At 35.9% G+C, this 13,645-nt stretch overlaps 1 protein-coding gene across 20 annotated transcripts in view; it reads right to left on the bottom strand.

The window, feature by feature from the left end:
• The window catches only part of LOC105472675 (RUNX family transcription factor 1), a 1,100,727-nt gene that overhangs the window by 828,677 nt on the left and 258,405 nt on the right, over positions 1–13,645 (bottom strand). The window contains exon 1 of one of the 20 annotated variants that reach the window (XM_071095668.1): positions 5,773–5,830. The exons of the other annotated variants lie outside the window; for them this stretch is intronic. The gene's annotated coding sequence lies outside the window, so the exon portion shown is untranslated. Of the gene's footprint in view, positions 1–5,772; positions 5,831–13,645 lie in introns of those variants that run through there. 20 annotated transcript variants of the gene reach the window in all.

The raw sequence follows: 13,645 nt of genomic DNA on the forward strand, positions 1-13,645 counted from the left end.
GAAAAATGTTGGCTGAATAAACAATCTATAGCATCTGGCAAAGGCAGTTCACAGGCAAATGACAAAAGAGCAAACCAGAATGGCTGATAAACAAATGAAAAGTTGTGAACCTCACTAGTAGTTGGAAGAATAGAATTTGAGAGAGAGAGAGAGGTCACCACACAACCAGCATACTGAAGTATTCTAAATAATCTAATAACACCAATTTATTGGGGTTTTCTGAAGCCCATCTCTGCTTGCCTGTCTTACAAGCCTCTGAAATTCAATGTGTTCAAAAGCGAACCACTTCCTCCAAACCCTTTCTTCTTCTCAATCCAGTAAATGCTACCACCAAGAACTCGAGGGAAAGACTTGAGTCATCCTTACAACTGCCATAGCCTCACCCCTGTTATGCAGTCACCCTGACAATATCTGTAAATCCTCTGGGTCTGTCTCCACACCTCTAGAATCCATCTCCACTGCCTGGAAGATGTTGTCATCATTTCCTGCATGGATAACCTTTACATCCACTTAACCAGTCTTTCTTCCTCCTTATCTCACTGCCTGCCAACCATTATTCAGTGAGCAATGTGACTAACTCTCCCACAATTAAATACATTCTATAGTCTTTGTTATAAAGATCAAGTTGAAATCCCAAATGGGATGGCCCTTAACAATTTGGCTGTTTCTCTTCCAGCCTCATATACAGTTTCCCCTGTATTCCCCCTTCCTACTGTGTTTCTTCTCCCCAAGTATAATACACTCATTAGAGTTATTTCAGCAAGGATCTAGGAGCAGTAAATTCATCTAATATTTGTTTGAAATCTTCTCTTATTGTGCTTTCATTATGGAATGATTATTTATTTCAGGATAACAGTTATTTAAGTAACAGGAGTTTAATGGCCTCCTTCTAGCTTTTGTCTGAGATTATCCTCACTTATTAAACAAAGGCTACTTCACAAAAGAGATTCACTACTCTAATTACCTTCTTTCCTTCGTTTATTTCGGACCACACTGATGATCCTGCAAGAAACCCAGCAATGGGGACAACACTCATGTCTATCCAGCTTTGCAGGGTAATATAAGCTCAAAAATATTCATGTACCTTGTCATCATTTAAGGCAAAGTCAGACTATTATGCTTAGCTTCCTATGATTAAAAAAAAATCTGTAAGTGATAAATGTCTGAGATGATGGATATGCCAATTACTCTGATCTGATTACTACACAGTCTAGGTATCAAAACATCACTATGTACTCCATGAATATGTACAATTTATTATTTGTCAATTTAAAAATAAAATTTTAAAAACTGTAAGTTAAATAACTATTTTAAACTTTCTATTTTAGTCCTATATGTAAAAGCCAGACATGAGACTCAACGTTCAGAACACTGAGACTAACTTATTTTGTAAAATAGATCATTTCCTATCAGCTGGCCAGTTTAGATAAATGCATGTTATTAATTAGATTACTTGTACCCTCACATTGGCACAACTGAGTAACATGTATTCATGTCTAAAACACTAATATTTGTGTTTACACAAATATTACATCAAAAATTTGTGTAATACATTTATTGATTTATAGCAAAGATAGAGGTTAAAGTTGTTTTGAGTTCTATTGTATCACAAAACTATTAAATTAGTGCTCAGAAGAGAAAGACATGTTTTGAGAAAATAGAAAAGATTCCAGGAGTCTACTGGCCAAAAGGAAAACATGCCAAGGAGTGACATACACATACAGCCACATGCTTCTTAGAGTGTATGATATGGTTTGGCTGTGTCCCCACCCAAATCTCATCTTGATTGTAGTTCCCATAATCCCCACAAGTCATGGGAGGTACCCAGTGGGAGGTAATTGAATCATGGGGGCACTTACTCCCATGTTGTTCTCACGATAGTGAGTTCTCGTGATAGTGAGTGATGGTTTTATAAGGGGCTTCCCCAGTCACCTGGTTCTCATTCTTCTCCTTACTGTGGCAATGTGAAGAAAGACCTATTTGCTTCCCCTTCTGCCATGATTATAAATTTCCTGAGACCTCCCCAGCCATGCTGAACTCTGAATTAATTAAACCTCCTTGCTTTATAAATACCCTAGTCTTGGGTACATCTTTATTAGCAACGTGAGAATGGACTAATACAGTGTACGAATTTATATCAAATTTCCTTAAGGTAGACACACTTATTTTGTGCAAGGAATATATTTGACCTAAACATGCATAAAACATAGATATTCACTTTTAAACCAGCAAAAAGATCACTAATTCTTCCTCCTTAATTTGCATTTCTTTTGTTATTCATGTATGAAATCTCAATACACCATATAACCCTTGGCATAAATTCAGTCACATATTTGATCTCTTGATATTCGAATGTGTATAAGCATTGTCTCAATGTAAAAAGGCTGTAAGTTATTTGGGGGCAAGGACAATGATTTTCATTGTTGTTATTTGTCATTCTTTTCTAATTAATAGATTTGAGTTCCCCAAATGCCACACTTCCTTTTACCACCAGGACTTTGCATGTGGTGTTCCCCCTACCTGAAGCAGACAGTTCTTGCCTCTCATTCTCCAAGATATTGCACTTCAAATATGGTAAAAGGATATTATGAGAAACTCTATACCAATAAATGTGACAATTGATATGAAATAAACACATTCCTTGACAATCACATCTTACCAAAACTGACACAAGAAGAAAGAGAAAATATAAATAGCTCCATATTTATCTTGGAAATTGAATCTGCCAATATAAATATGAATAAAAACATAAATTTTCCCACAAAGAAAACTTCAGGTTCAAATGACTTCACTGTGAGTTTTTAATGTAAATATGAAATAATGTCAATGCTACAAGAACCCTCTAAAGACAAAATTCAGCTTAACTTTGACACTAAAATCTGCAAGTGCATTACAAGATGAAGAATTATAACCAAATTCATTTCTTAGATTACAAAATTCTGAGCAAATTATTTGCAAACTGAATCTAGTAATGCACAGAAAAGAAAATCACATTACGATAAATTTGAATTTATCCTAGGAATGCAAAGTTGGAATAATATTAGAAGATCAATTAATCTGGTTAACCACATCACCAGATTAAAGGTAAAATAATCATCTAGTAAAGGTAAATATATATGTGTGTATATATGTATATATGTGTATATGTGTATATATAGTATATATGTATCTATATAGTCCTTCCAATAGATGCAGAAAAACAATTAGATAAAATTCAATGTTCATTCATGTTAAAAAAAAAAAAAAAAAAAAAAAAAAAAAAAAAAAAAGACCTTTAACCAACTAGGAATAGAAAGGGACCTTCCTAACCTATAAAAAAACTATAGTAAATATAGTGCTTCATGGTAAAACATTGAAAGATTTTCTTGGGAAATCAGGAAAAAGATTCAGGTGCATTATTACTTCCATCAACATTATAGCAGATGTTCTAGCAAGTGCTAGAAAAAGTGCAAAGAAAATAAATAAATAAAAATCATTACCAAAAAACACAACTTTTATTATTCCCAGGTCATATGTTATGTATGATTTGAGCATCTACATTCATGAGTAAATTTGGGATGGAACTTTCCTTTCTCATTCTTGTTAGATCTAGTATCAAGTTTATAATAGCTAACTTTTTCAATGCTCTGAAATAGTTTATGTATATATTAACCATGTCTCTCATTTTCTGTGTCCTGATGTTTTGACATCTGAGGCTTTGCTAAGCCTAGAGGGACTGCTCCTCCCCAAATTTGTCTATTCCTAGAGATAGTAAACAAGGCACCCATAAGATTGCCTTTCAAATGCAAACCAGCGAATCCAGAGCCCATAACCCCAACCACTGCCTTGGCTGGGCTCTCAAGCTCTAGGCCACTATCCATCTACCCTGTTCACCTCAGAGCTAAGCACCAAACAAGCAGGGACAGCCCCCATGCTTCGGAGCCCACTGAAATTATTCAAACTTGCCAGTTCTAAACCTGTTCACCCTGCCTCACCCATTACTTTTAATAGAAGCCACAAAAAGTTCTTGCTGAAGTTTCTCCCTCTTCCTCTGCCTCCTGACCAACCCCTGTGCTTCCCGGTGTGGCCCCCAACAGTGTGGCATGCCCCCTTCTCTTGAGATCTGTGAGTAATAAACTATCTGTTCAATGGCAGTCACGTCCTAACCTGTTGATCTTGCCATACCTAAATAATAAAAACTATATCTCAAGACAATGTAAAATTAAAATTATTTGTAGAACTTGCCGATAAGTTCTGAAGACTTTCTGCATGAGATTTTTCACAACAGCTTTTTATGTTTATAGAATTGTGTATTATTAAGTATTATTTCTTCCTGAGACAATAGGAAGTAATATTGTTCCAGTGATATGCTGCTTTAGCTGCCTTCCTCAAGTTTTATGATGGAGTATTTTTGTTTTCTAAATACCTTAATTTTCCATCATTTTTCTTTGTTTCATGTTCTAACCCTTTGATTTTGCAAACCTTTTTTTAATTTCCATAATTATTCCTTTACACTCTCGTCTGAAGAAATCTCATCCAACACCCTGACCTTAAACACCAACTAAAGACCAATGATCCCTAATTTTATACTCTCAGCTCCTGAGCTCTAGATATGTAAATCAAACATCCTACTTAATATTTGCATCCGAATGCCTAATAAGTATTCACAGACTTCATGGCAAGCAACATGCTGATTTCTATTCAGAAGGTCCTTTCCCTCAGGCTACTTCTTTCCAGTCACCCATTTGTCAAAAATGTGGAGCCATAATTAATTTTTCCTTTCTCCTTCATCCCTACAACTTACCACTCACAAGTCCTGTCACCTCCAGCCCTACAGCACCTCCCTGGCCAGTTTACCCCCCTTCCCTTCCACTGTGGTCATCCTGGTCTAAACATCTGTCATCTCTCACCAGCACACCTGCCTTGCCTCCCAGCTAGAGTCCCTGCCTCTCCCTTTATCGCCCACCACTCATTCTCCGCACAGTGGGTAGAATTATCCGGACCCTATCCCTGCCCTGTTTAAAACCTCCAAGTGTAGCTCATCAAACCCCTTTACCAATGGCCATTAGAACTGGCCCTTGTCTCCCTCACCTTACATGATTTTTCTCTTTGTTTTTATATTTCAGCCACACTGGCCTTTTCATTTTAATAAAAATCATTTAGGGCCTTTTATGCCCAAATTTCTCTTGGCCCGGAAGGTTCTTGCCCAAACATTTTTCCTTTATCCGCATCTCAGACAGGTCTTCTCTGGTTATTCAGTCTAAAATGAACTCCTTTCCTGCAGTCCTTCATTGTTTTAGAGATGAGTATGTTGCCAACACTGGCCTTGAATTCCTGGGCTCAAGTAATCCTCATGCCTCAGCCTCCAAAGTAGCTGGGATGACAGGCATGTGCCACTGCACCTGACTTGAATCTCCTTTTTTCATTACATCACTGTTTTATTTTGTATTTTTTCTATTGTACTTATTGCAACCCCAAATTATCTTATTTCTTTTTGTTGTACTTTCCTATAACCTGTTTCCATGAGAGCCAAAAGTCTTGACTAATTTTTCACTGCTTTAGCTTAGGATGATACCTGGCACACAATAGATGCTCACTATAATGGTTTGAACGATTAATTAACAAATGGACATGAGAAATATACTCACAATGGGCCGTGACAAGTGTTTGAGAAAATAGTTTGAGACCATGTGCTGCAGAGCCTGTGTTGGTTAAGGGATGGTGAGAAACAGGTGGGTGCCTAAGTACTCAACGAAAAAGTCAGGCAAGAAGGAATATGGACACTGTCATTACCTTTGACTTCTCCCGCCTTTGAGTTAAGATTCCTTGTCAGGCTGAAGGCTTGCAGTGTAGTTGCCTCTTGTTTGAAATTTAGTTACCAGTACTGTGAGAGTGAAATAAGCAGTGGGGAATATTGTAATAAGTGACTATTCTAAACTCTAGGGAAATTCAAAAATGGAATTCAAGTCTTCCTTAAAAGAAAAGAAGACATCTTAGGAAATGAGGTCTTTCAAATAAATATTACTAAGCATCAATTTGGGCATTATCCGAATTCTGACATCACAAGTGAAAACAATTTCAACTCCACTTACAGAGATGTCAGATTCAGGGAGTTTTACAACAGGAAATGGAAAAAGGTTAAGGCTTTAACTTGATTCAGATGTCATTTGATATATATACATAGGAAATTAGGTCACTGAAAATAATGTTTTCAATCGAGAAATTTACAGCCCAGAATAAAATGATGTTTTAGTCCATTTAAGCCAGTGTTCCTTATCATTTAGCTGGTGATGTGTTATTCTGCACTGAACACTTAAAAGCTACAAACAATGGAAAACCTGAAAAAGATTGCTATGCTTGTTTCTCTTACTAGCATTTTAATGAGAGTAAATTTAAGCTATTGAGCACAGCTATTTGCATGGGAAAAAAAAAAAAAAGATTGGTGACTGCCATCCATTAAGACATGGGTGACCAAGACTTTGATACCAGCCTGGACAACATAGCAAGAACCCATCTCTACAAAAAATAAAAATAAAAATTAGCTGGGCATGGTGGCACATGCCTGTAGTCCCAGCTACTTGGGAAGCTGAATCAGGAGAATTGCTTGAGGCCAGGAGTTCGAGGCTGTAGTGACCTATGATCACACCACTGCATTACAGCCTGGGTGACAGAGCAAGACTCTGTCTATAAAAAATAAAATAAAGACTTCATGGGTGACTACAAAAATGCAGGAAATATTCATTAATGTCAAAGTCACTCAGTTTATGAAGCAAACTACCTGTGAGGAATCAAGCCAAAAAAGTGTGGATGAACCCTTATGTCTACGTAAGCAATCAAGACCCAACTCAAATATCACCTTCTATGTGAACACTTGACACTCCTCTTAAGAAGGATTATCATTCCTCCCTGTTTATCAATGTATAAATCTCTATTCTTATACACACTTCATTAGATAATAAATCAGTCTCCCACACTCAACTGTCAGCTTCTTAAAAACAGAAATCCTTTTTTAATCATCTTTGAATTGCCAGCTCCCAATAGTGTCAAGCATTCAAGAAAGATTTACTGAAAAAGCAAAGTAAACAAGTATTTAAGTGAGGATCTCCTATATAACAAGTGGTGATCATTGACTCATTAGCAATAATTTTTTTTAATCCAATCTATTCCTGCCCTTAAATACTTTATGCTCTGGTTCTGGGATCTAAAGGGGAGGGGGCCTGCTTTCCATTTCTGACTCTGCCTTCACCCACCTCACTTTGTCAGGAGCATAACAGCAACCTGCCTGTATTTTCTCTGGCAAAAGTTGCTTATGTTCCAAATCAACACACACAGTCCTAATAATAAAGAATCAAGGAATTGTGTCACATCATCTCAAAACTTGACTATTCCTAAAGTCCTTTTTAAAATTAAAGAAAAGGTCCACGAAATTCCAAACCATTTTCTAAAGCAAGCATCTGATTCAAGTAATGCTAAAGAACAGGCTTGTAACATTTTTTAAGGAAAGAAAAATTTTAAATGTAACATGTGCAAGTCACTATACTAATTTACTTAGAAAATATGTCTAGTAAAGAGTGGCTTCTAGCATAAATTATACATTTAATATGTCCAGCTATAAATCAAAACCACTCACCACAGGGTTTTTCTACAGACATTGTCCCACTCCCCATTAATTTTGCTGACTGGAATTTCAGTGGAAGATTAAGCAGTTAATTTTTCAAGTAGTAGCACAAGTTCTCTTTTCTCTTAATGGAAGATGGTGAGAGAACAGTATTTTCCACATTTCTGGCCTATATGTGGAGATGAAAGAGTCTGGTTTTACCAGGTTGCAAAAATAATGCTCCTATTTAGGTTTTCTTTATTTACCATATCCATTGTGTAGAAGTTGAGAATGTTCTTATTCAAGGGAATTACAAAATACATATTTTATATTTATTTTATTTATGGGAATACATATAAATAAATACATATTGTATATGTATTTTATTTACCATGTATTTATATATGGGAAAAGCTGCTATACTAGAGATATGTAAGTCATGCCATCTTAATTGTATGAAATAGTTATGATTTGAAATATTATGTTCCATTATCCCCACAAGAATACTCAGACCTATCGCACATTGAGTTTGGTATTTGCTTTGGATAATAAGGACCCTGTAATGACCACACTATGTCACGCAAAGTGAGATACAATAAATGGGTGTTACAACACAGCCTTCCTTTTGGGAGTTAGTTCTGTTCTTTAACTCTGATTTTATAAGCAGCCTCACTCTACTTTAACTCTTTTGAAAAGCTACTTAACCATATATTTCCCACCAGGCAGTCTTAAAGATTATTGTGACCTTGCCTACAATATAAAATTTTGTGGTAGTGTTGACAGATATTTCCTAATCCCGATAATCAGCAAGTGCCTCTTAAACATCTTATGCTAAATATTATGTCTTGTATTAATATTAATACCACTTTTTCTAAACTGTTTTCCTAAATCATGTGACAAGCATTCCAAAAAGGATGTCCTGCAGAAAGAGAACACAGGAGTACAGCTTACAAAGAAAATAAAGAAAAATGTAGATTCTGCTTTCAATTTATTCAAAATATACTGTTCTTTCCAGTTAAAGAAGAAAATGATTACATATTCAGTTATCTTGAAATAATTAAAAGGTCATCAATTTTCTGTCACAGATGTGATATGGTTTAATTACATTCTATAAATGTATTGACCAGGCCATCACGGGAGACCGTCTTGCTGAGAGGTTATTATCTTAACAACAAACTGATGTCCATTGAGTGGAATAGAAGTATGTATATAGAGATTTGTGTACATGCGTGGATTAAAAAAGGACTGAGAAACTGGGAATGACAGAGTTGGCTGGAACCAAAGAGAGCATGAGATTTGCTCATGTTTTCCGAAGATAAAATAAAATATTTATTCATAGAAATACAGAATTTGCTTATATTAATAAATAAATTTTTCCCGGTACAAGAACTTTTATCCGTATCAGACTATTGAAACTGGGCAAAGAAAATGGCAGACAAAAATGTAATTAAATAGAACATCTCTCAAACTAATCACATTTTCAATGTCCCCCATTCTATAGTAAAACAGTTAAAAGAAACAAGTCTGCACGTGTCTTGGAAAGCTAAAGGATTCATGCTGGTATCACCCAATCATGTGTCTCCACCAGCTAGGAAAGCCCTACATAGGAAGTGGCTTGGAAAAAACAGAAACGGTAGCTTCCGCCATGCCTCTGTTTACTCCAGGATTCCATCCAATAAGCTCTACCGCAAATAAGAGGGTGGACTGTGAAGTCCATGCATCCTACATTAGGCCAGTACCCACACTGGCTGCTCCCTGAAGCTGCATGAATGTAGGTATTCAGTTCCACTTATGTGTTGCAAGATTCTTCCTCTTGCTTATCTGATCTTATCTGATCCCAACAGATTCCAACTTCTGCACAGAGCCATAGTGATTCCCACAGTCTACGGTGGCACCCATATTAGAGTATATTTTGAAAGCTTCTAGGGATTATTCTAAAGTGCAATAAAGTTGAAAACCATAGCATTCTATGCTGCTGACTCCAGCCCTTCTGGAATCCTTATATGCCTCTCCCAAAGTGAGCCCCTCTCCGAGTGTATTTTACTTGTGTTCCCTAGTTTGCATATCCTGCTTTCTGCAACACCTTTCAAGGCTGAGACTGAGTCTCATTTATCTTTAAATCACTACAAACTTAGCCCAGCCTTTTGTAGACCATCAATATACTGATAAATAAATAAATGGGTAAGATGTTGAATAAATGGCTCCACATTACTAGTCTTCTGTTTTCTATTCAGAAAAATGAATATATTCTCCTCCAACCCACAAAGATATTGGAAAAGTAAATTGAGTTTAAGGAAAGCATTTGTTCAAACAAATGTATGCCATATAGAGCAATAGTATTGTTAATGTCTAAGAAGGTATGTTCACTTTCCCTTGATCAAATAGGAAAGCTGCAGATAGGATGTTTAGTAAAAACTTATATCAATTTACTCATTCAAGCCTCTCTCAGGAAATCATTCCTTTTCAATTTGTAGCTTTCAGTCATCATCCTGGAAGTAACTTCTATAAAGCAGAATTCTTGGCTGTAGCGATTTTGAATTCCTCTCAGAGAGACAGATAAATGATGAGCTAAATTTCATTTCACTTATGAATGAGACTGGAACGTGAAGATGTGGACCCAAAGGGTCACATAAAAGATTATGTGAGAAGTCAGTTCTGCTCCAGGATTCCGAGCTGGATCAAACTGAAGAGCAAAACAAAATCAGAAGCCACTATTGATACTAACTCAGCAGCCAAGGCTTGAAGAGGCAAAACCTAGACTGCCCCAAGAGAGAGAATTACGTATACCGTGCTTGAAGGGTGCTCTGGCCAACCATTCTACTGCTGTTGGGATATGGAAAATAGCAGTATTCCCTTCCAATTGCAGCTGTAACAAATGACCACAAACTTAGTGGCAAAAAACCAAAAAACAAAAAGCAAAAAAAAACAGGACATAAACATCCCAGAGATTTATTCTCTTATAGTCCTAGAGATCAGAAGCCCAACATAAGTCTCAAGTAGCTCACATGGAGATGTCAGCAGAGCTGGGTCTTTCTGGAAGATCCAGGGGAGAATCTGTTCCTTGCTTCTGCCAGCATCTGAGGGCAGCAGGCAGCCCTGAGCTCCTGGCTACATGGCTCCAATCTCTGCCTCTCTGGTCACACAGCCTTCTCCTCTCTTGTAGTCAAGTCTCCTCTGCCTCCCCCTTGCAAGGACTTTTAGGATTTCATTCAGGGCCCACCCCAATAATCCAGGATAATTTCTCCTTCTCAAGATCCTTAGCTTACTCACATGTGCAAAATCCCAAGTCCTTATTGCCATGCAAGGTAATATACACGGGTTCTCAAGATTTAGGTGTAGACATCTTTGACAGCCATTATTCAGCCTACTACAGACCCATAATCAGATAAAAATAAGGTGTAGCCACAAATAACCATAATGATAGTTAAATGTAATTAAATGCTGCAAGTAATGATGTTCTAAGAGAAGTACAGAGGGAACCATGTGGAAGTGAGAGAGGGGATGAGTCCTTCCCACCAAGAAGCGTCAGGGAGGGCTCTGAGGGCTACGGGACGTCATCTTGTCTTGAGAGACCAGAAGAATTCAGAAAGATTACAACTCAAAACATTAAGTAAAAAAATCGATAATCAATACTCCTCCCATGATGCACACATACCCAAAATAAAACAAAACAGCTTTTTAAAAAAGAATGATATTGGGAGAACTGTGGACTTGTCAGCCAGTAACCAATGGTGCAAATTGACAGTAAGTAGGCTGTTCTAATTTTGGAATCAACAGAACAACATAATCAAGAAATAAAGTATCTCATAAATAAAAAATAAATATAATGTATGTTTTTTATTTTATTTTTAAGAAATATTTTAAATGAATGAAAAGGGGTAAACCATTTCATAAACAGCCTTGGAGTGGGCAACTGATTAGTGTGTGTGTGTGTGTGTGTGTGTGTGTGTGTGTGTGTGTGTGTATGTGTATATATATATGCACATGTACATATACACACATATATATATTTAGATTAGAATCACTCAAAATAAGTCAAGGGAATTTAAAAATTAAATGTGAAATATCAACATATAAGAAATCAAGAAAAAATAGAAAGAAATATTTACCATCACTGGAGGAGGTACAATTTATTAAACTTAGAATAAAAACATTAACATATTTAACTGTGTTATAAATGTAAGCTTCTGTTCTTTCAAAAATAAATAAATAGAAGCAAATTAAAAGGCATCTTACTTGGGGGGAAATAGAGGAGATATTACATAGACAAAGTACTAATATTCTTAAAAAGCTCAATCAAATTGAGTTTTAAAATACTGAAGGCTCAATAGATAAATTGGCAAAGGATGTGAATAGGCAATTTCCAAAAAGGAAACTCTAAACAATCAACAAATGTGTGGAAAACACTTTCCTTCACTAGCAATCAAAGAATGGCACATTTAAAATAAAAATGGAGTAACATTTGACCTCTATCAAATTAACCAGATTTTTTTTAGAAAGATAATGATATCCACCACTGCCGAGGGCACTGTGAAAGGGTACTCTACAATATTGCTAACATTTTGGTATAATCCTTTCGGAAAGCAATTTGGCAAAGAGCCTTATGATGTTTATACTCTCCAATGCAGTACTTACACTTTTGAGAATGGAGCCTAAGAAAATAATCCTGAATATTGAGAGGCATTATTTTTAATAGCAAAAAAAAAAAAAAAAAAAAAAAAAATTCAGAAGTAATCTAAATACCAGACAAAAAAGTAATAGTTACACAAATCACATATGTTCACTCCATTAGTTATTATTTAACTTTAAAAAATTATGTTTAGAAAGAATATGCAAATATGGAAAATATATGTCAGTGTTAAAATATAAAATGAAAAACACGTCAATGTTCAATTAAAAAGCAAAAAAATATTGTATTCATAACATTTCTACTTAGTTTTTTTGTAAAATAGAGTAAATATCAGAAGGACATATAAGAAAACACTGTATTATGTCTGTCTCTAGATAGTGAAACCATGAATGATTATATAAATACTACATATGCTTTTTAAATTCTTATTTTTTAATTCAAAGGACTTATTCTTTTGTTGTCATTGTCAAACTCTTACAGTATGTCACATAAAGCTTTATCTAAAACTACATTTTTTAAATGACCAAAATTAAAGTTTTTCCTTCGATGTTCAAGAAATAATTTTTTATTTCTTTTTTGTAAATAATAACTGGGTTTTGTATTTACTTTTTTGTTGCTGGTATGTAATAATGCAAGAAGTATAGATTTGAGATTTCTCTCAAGAGGAAATCCAGACCTCTTTCCTTCTAAGAAAACTGTTATCTGCTACAGCATTTTAAATCTACATTGATTACGCCACGGCCATCATAAAGTGTTTCTACTTGCTCATAATTTCCCCCATAAACTTTAAGTTTCAAATAAGAAATGATACGGTTTTGTAAAAAATCTAATCACGCTTTTTGGCAGATATGGATCTTGAGATAAAAGCTAAGTTGATTTCATGATTTTTAAAAAGACTCCCCAATATTAATACCATATATGAGTATAATCGTATTAGCAATTAGCTTTTAAACTGTTTGTTCACTGAAGGTAACATTTGCAAATCATTTTAAGAAATTCATCAAATGACTCTCCACTGTTGGATTTGGCAAAAATGGAGTTTGAAGTTGAGGGAAGGGGCAAGGAATGCAGAATCTAGGGATCTTGCCAATTTGGGAACCAAAACCCAAAGGAGAAATTCAAAAAGGAGGTGCCAAGGACATATCCTAAGTCCCGGATCCTCAATCAGGGAGCCAGTTGGTGCCGAGAACCAAACAGAGCATTCTGTCCTAGAAACCAGACATGGAATCCACCCGAGAATGAGGTTCACTTGGGATATTTTAAGAAAAGGAACCCACTTTTGTTCCCTGGTATGACCAGTCCTGCAGCCTCTCCCTTCTGCTGGGCAGCAGCCACCCCGATTGCATCTTCTACAAGAGTGCTGTGCAGCAAAGCTGTCCATCATGGTGGGAATGATTTCTATCGCTGCTGTCCAATGCAGCGCCCCTAGCCACCTGTGA

Source organism: Macaca nemestrina, chromosome 4 (genome assembly GCF_043159975.1).
Source record: "Macaca nemestrina isolate mMacNem1 chromosome 4, mMacNem.hap1, whole genome shotgun sequence".
Lineage (NCBI taxonomy): Eukaryota > Metazoa > Chordata > Mammalia > Primates > Cercopithecidae > Macaca > Macaca nemestrina.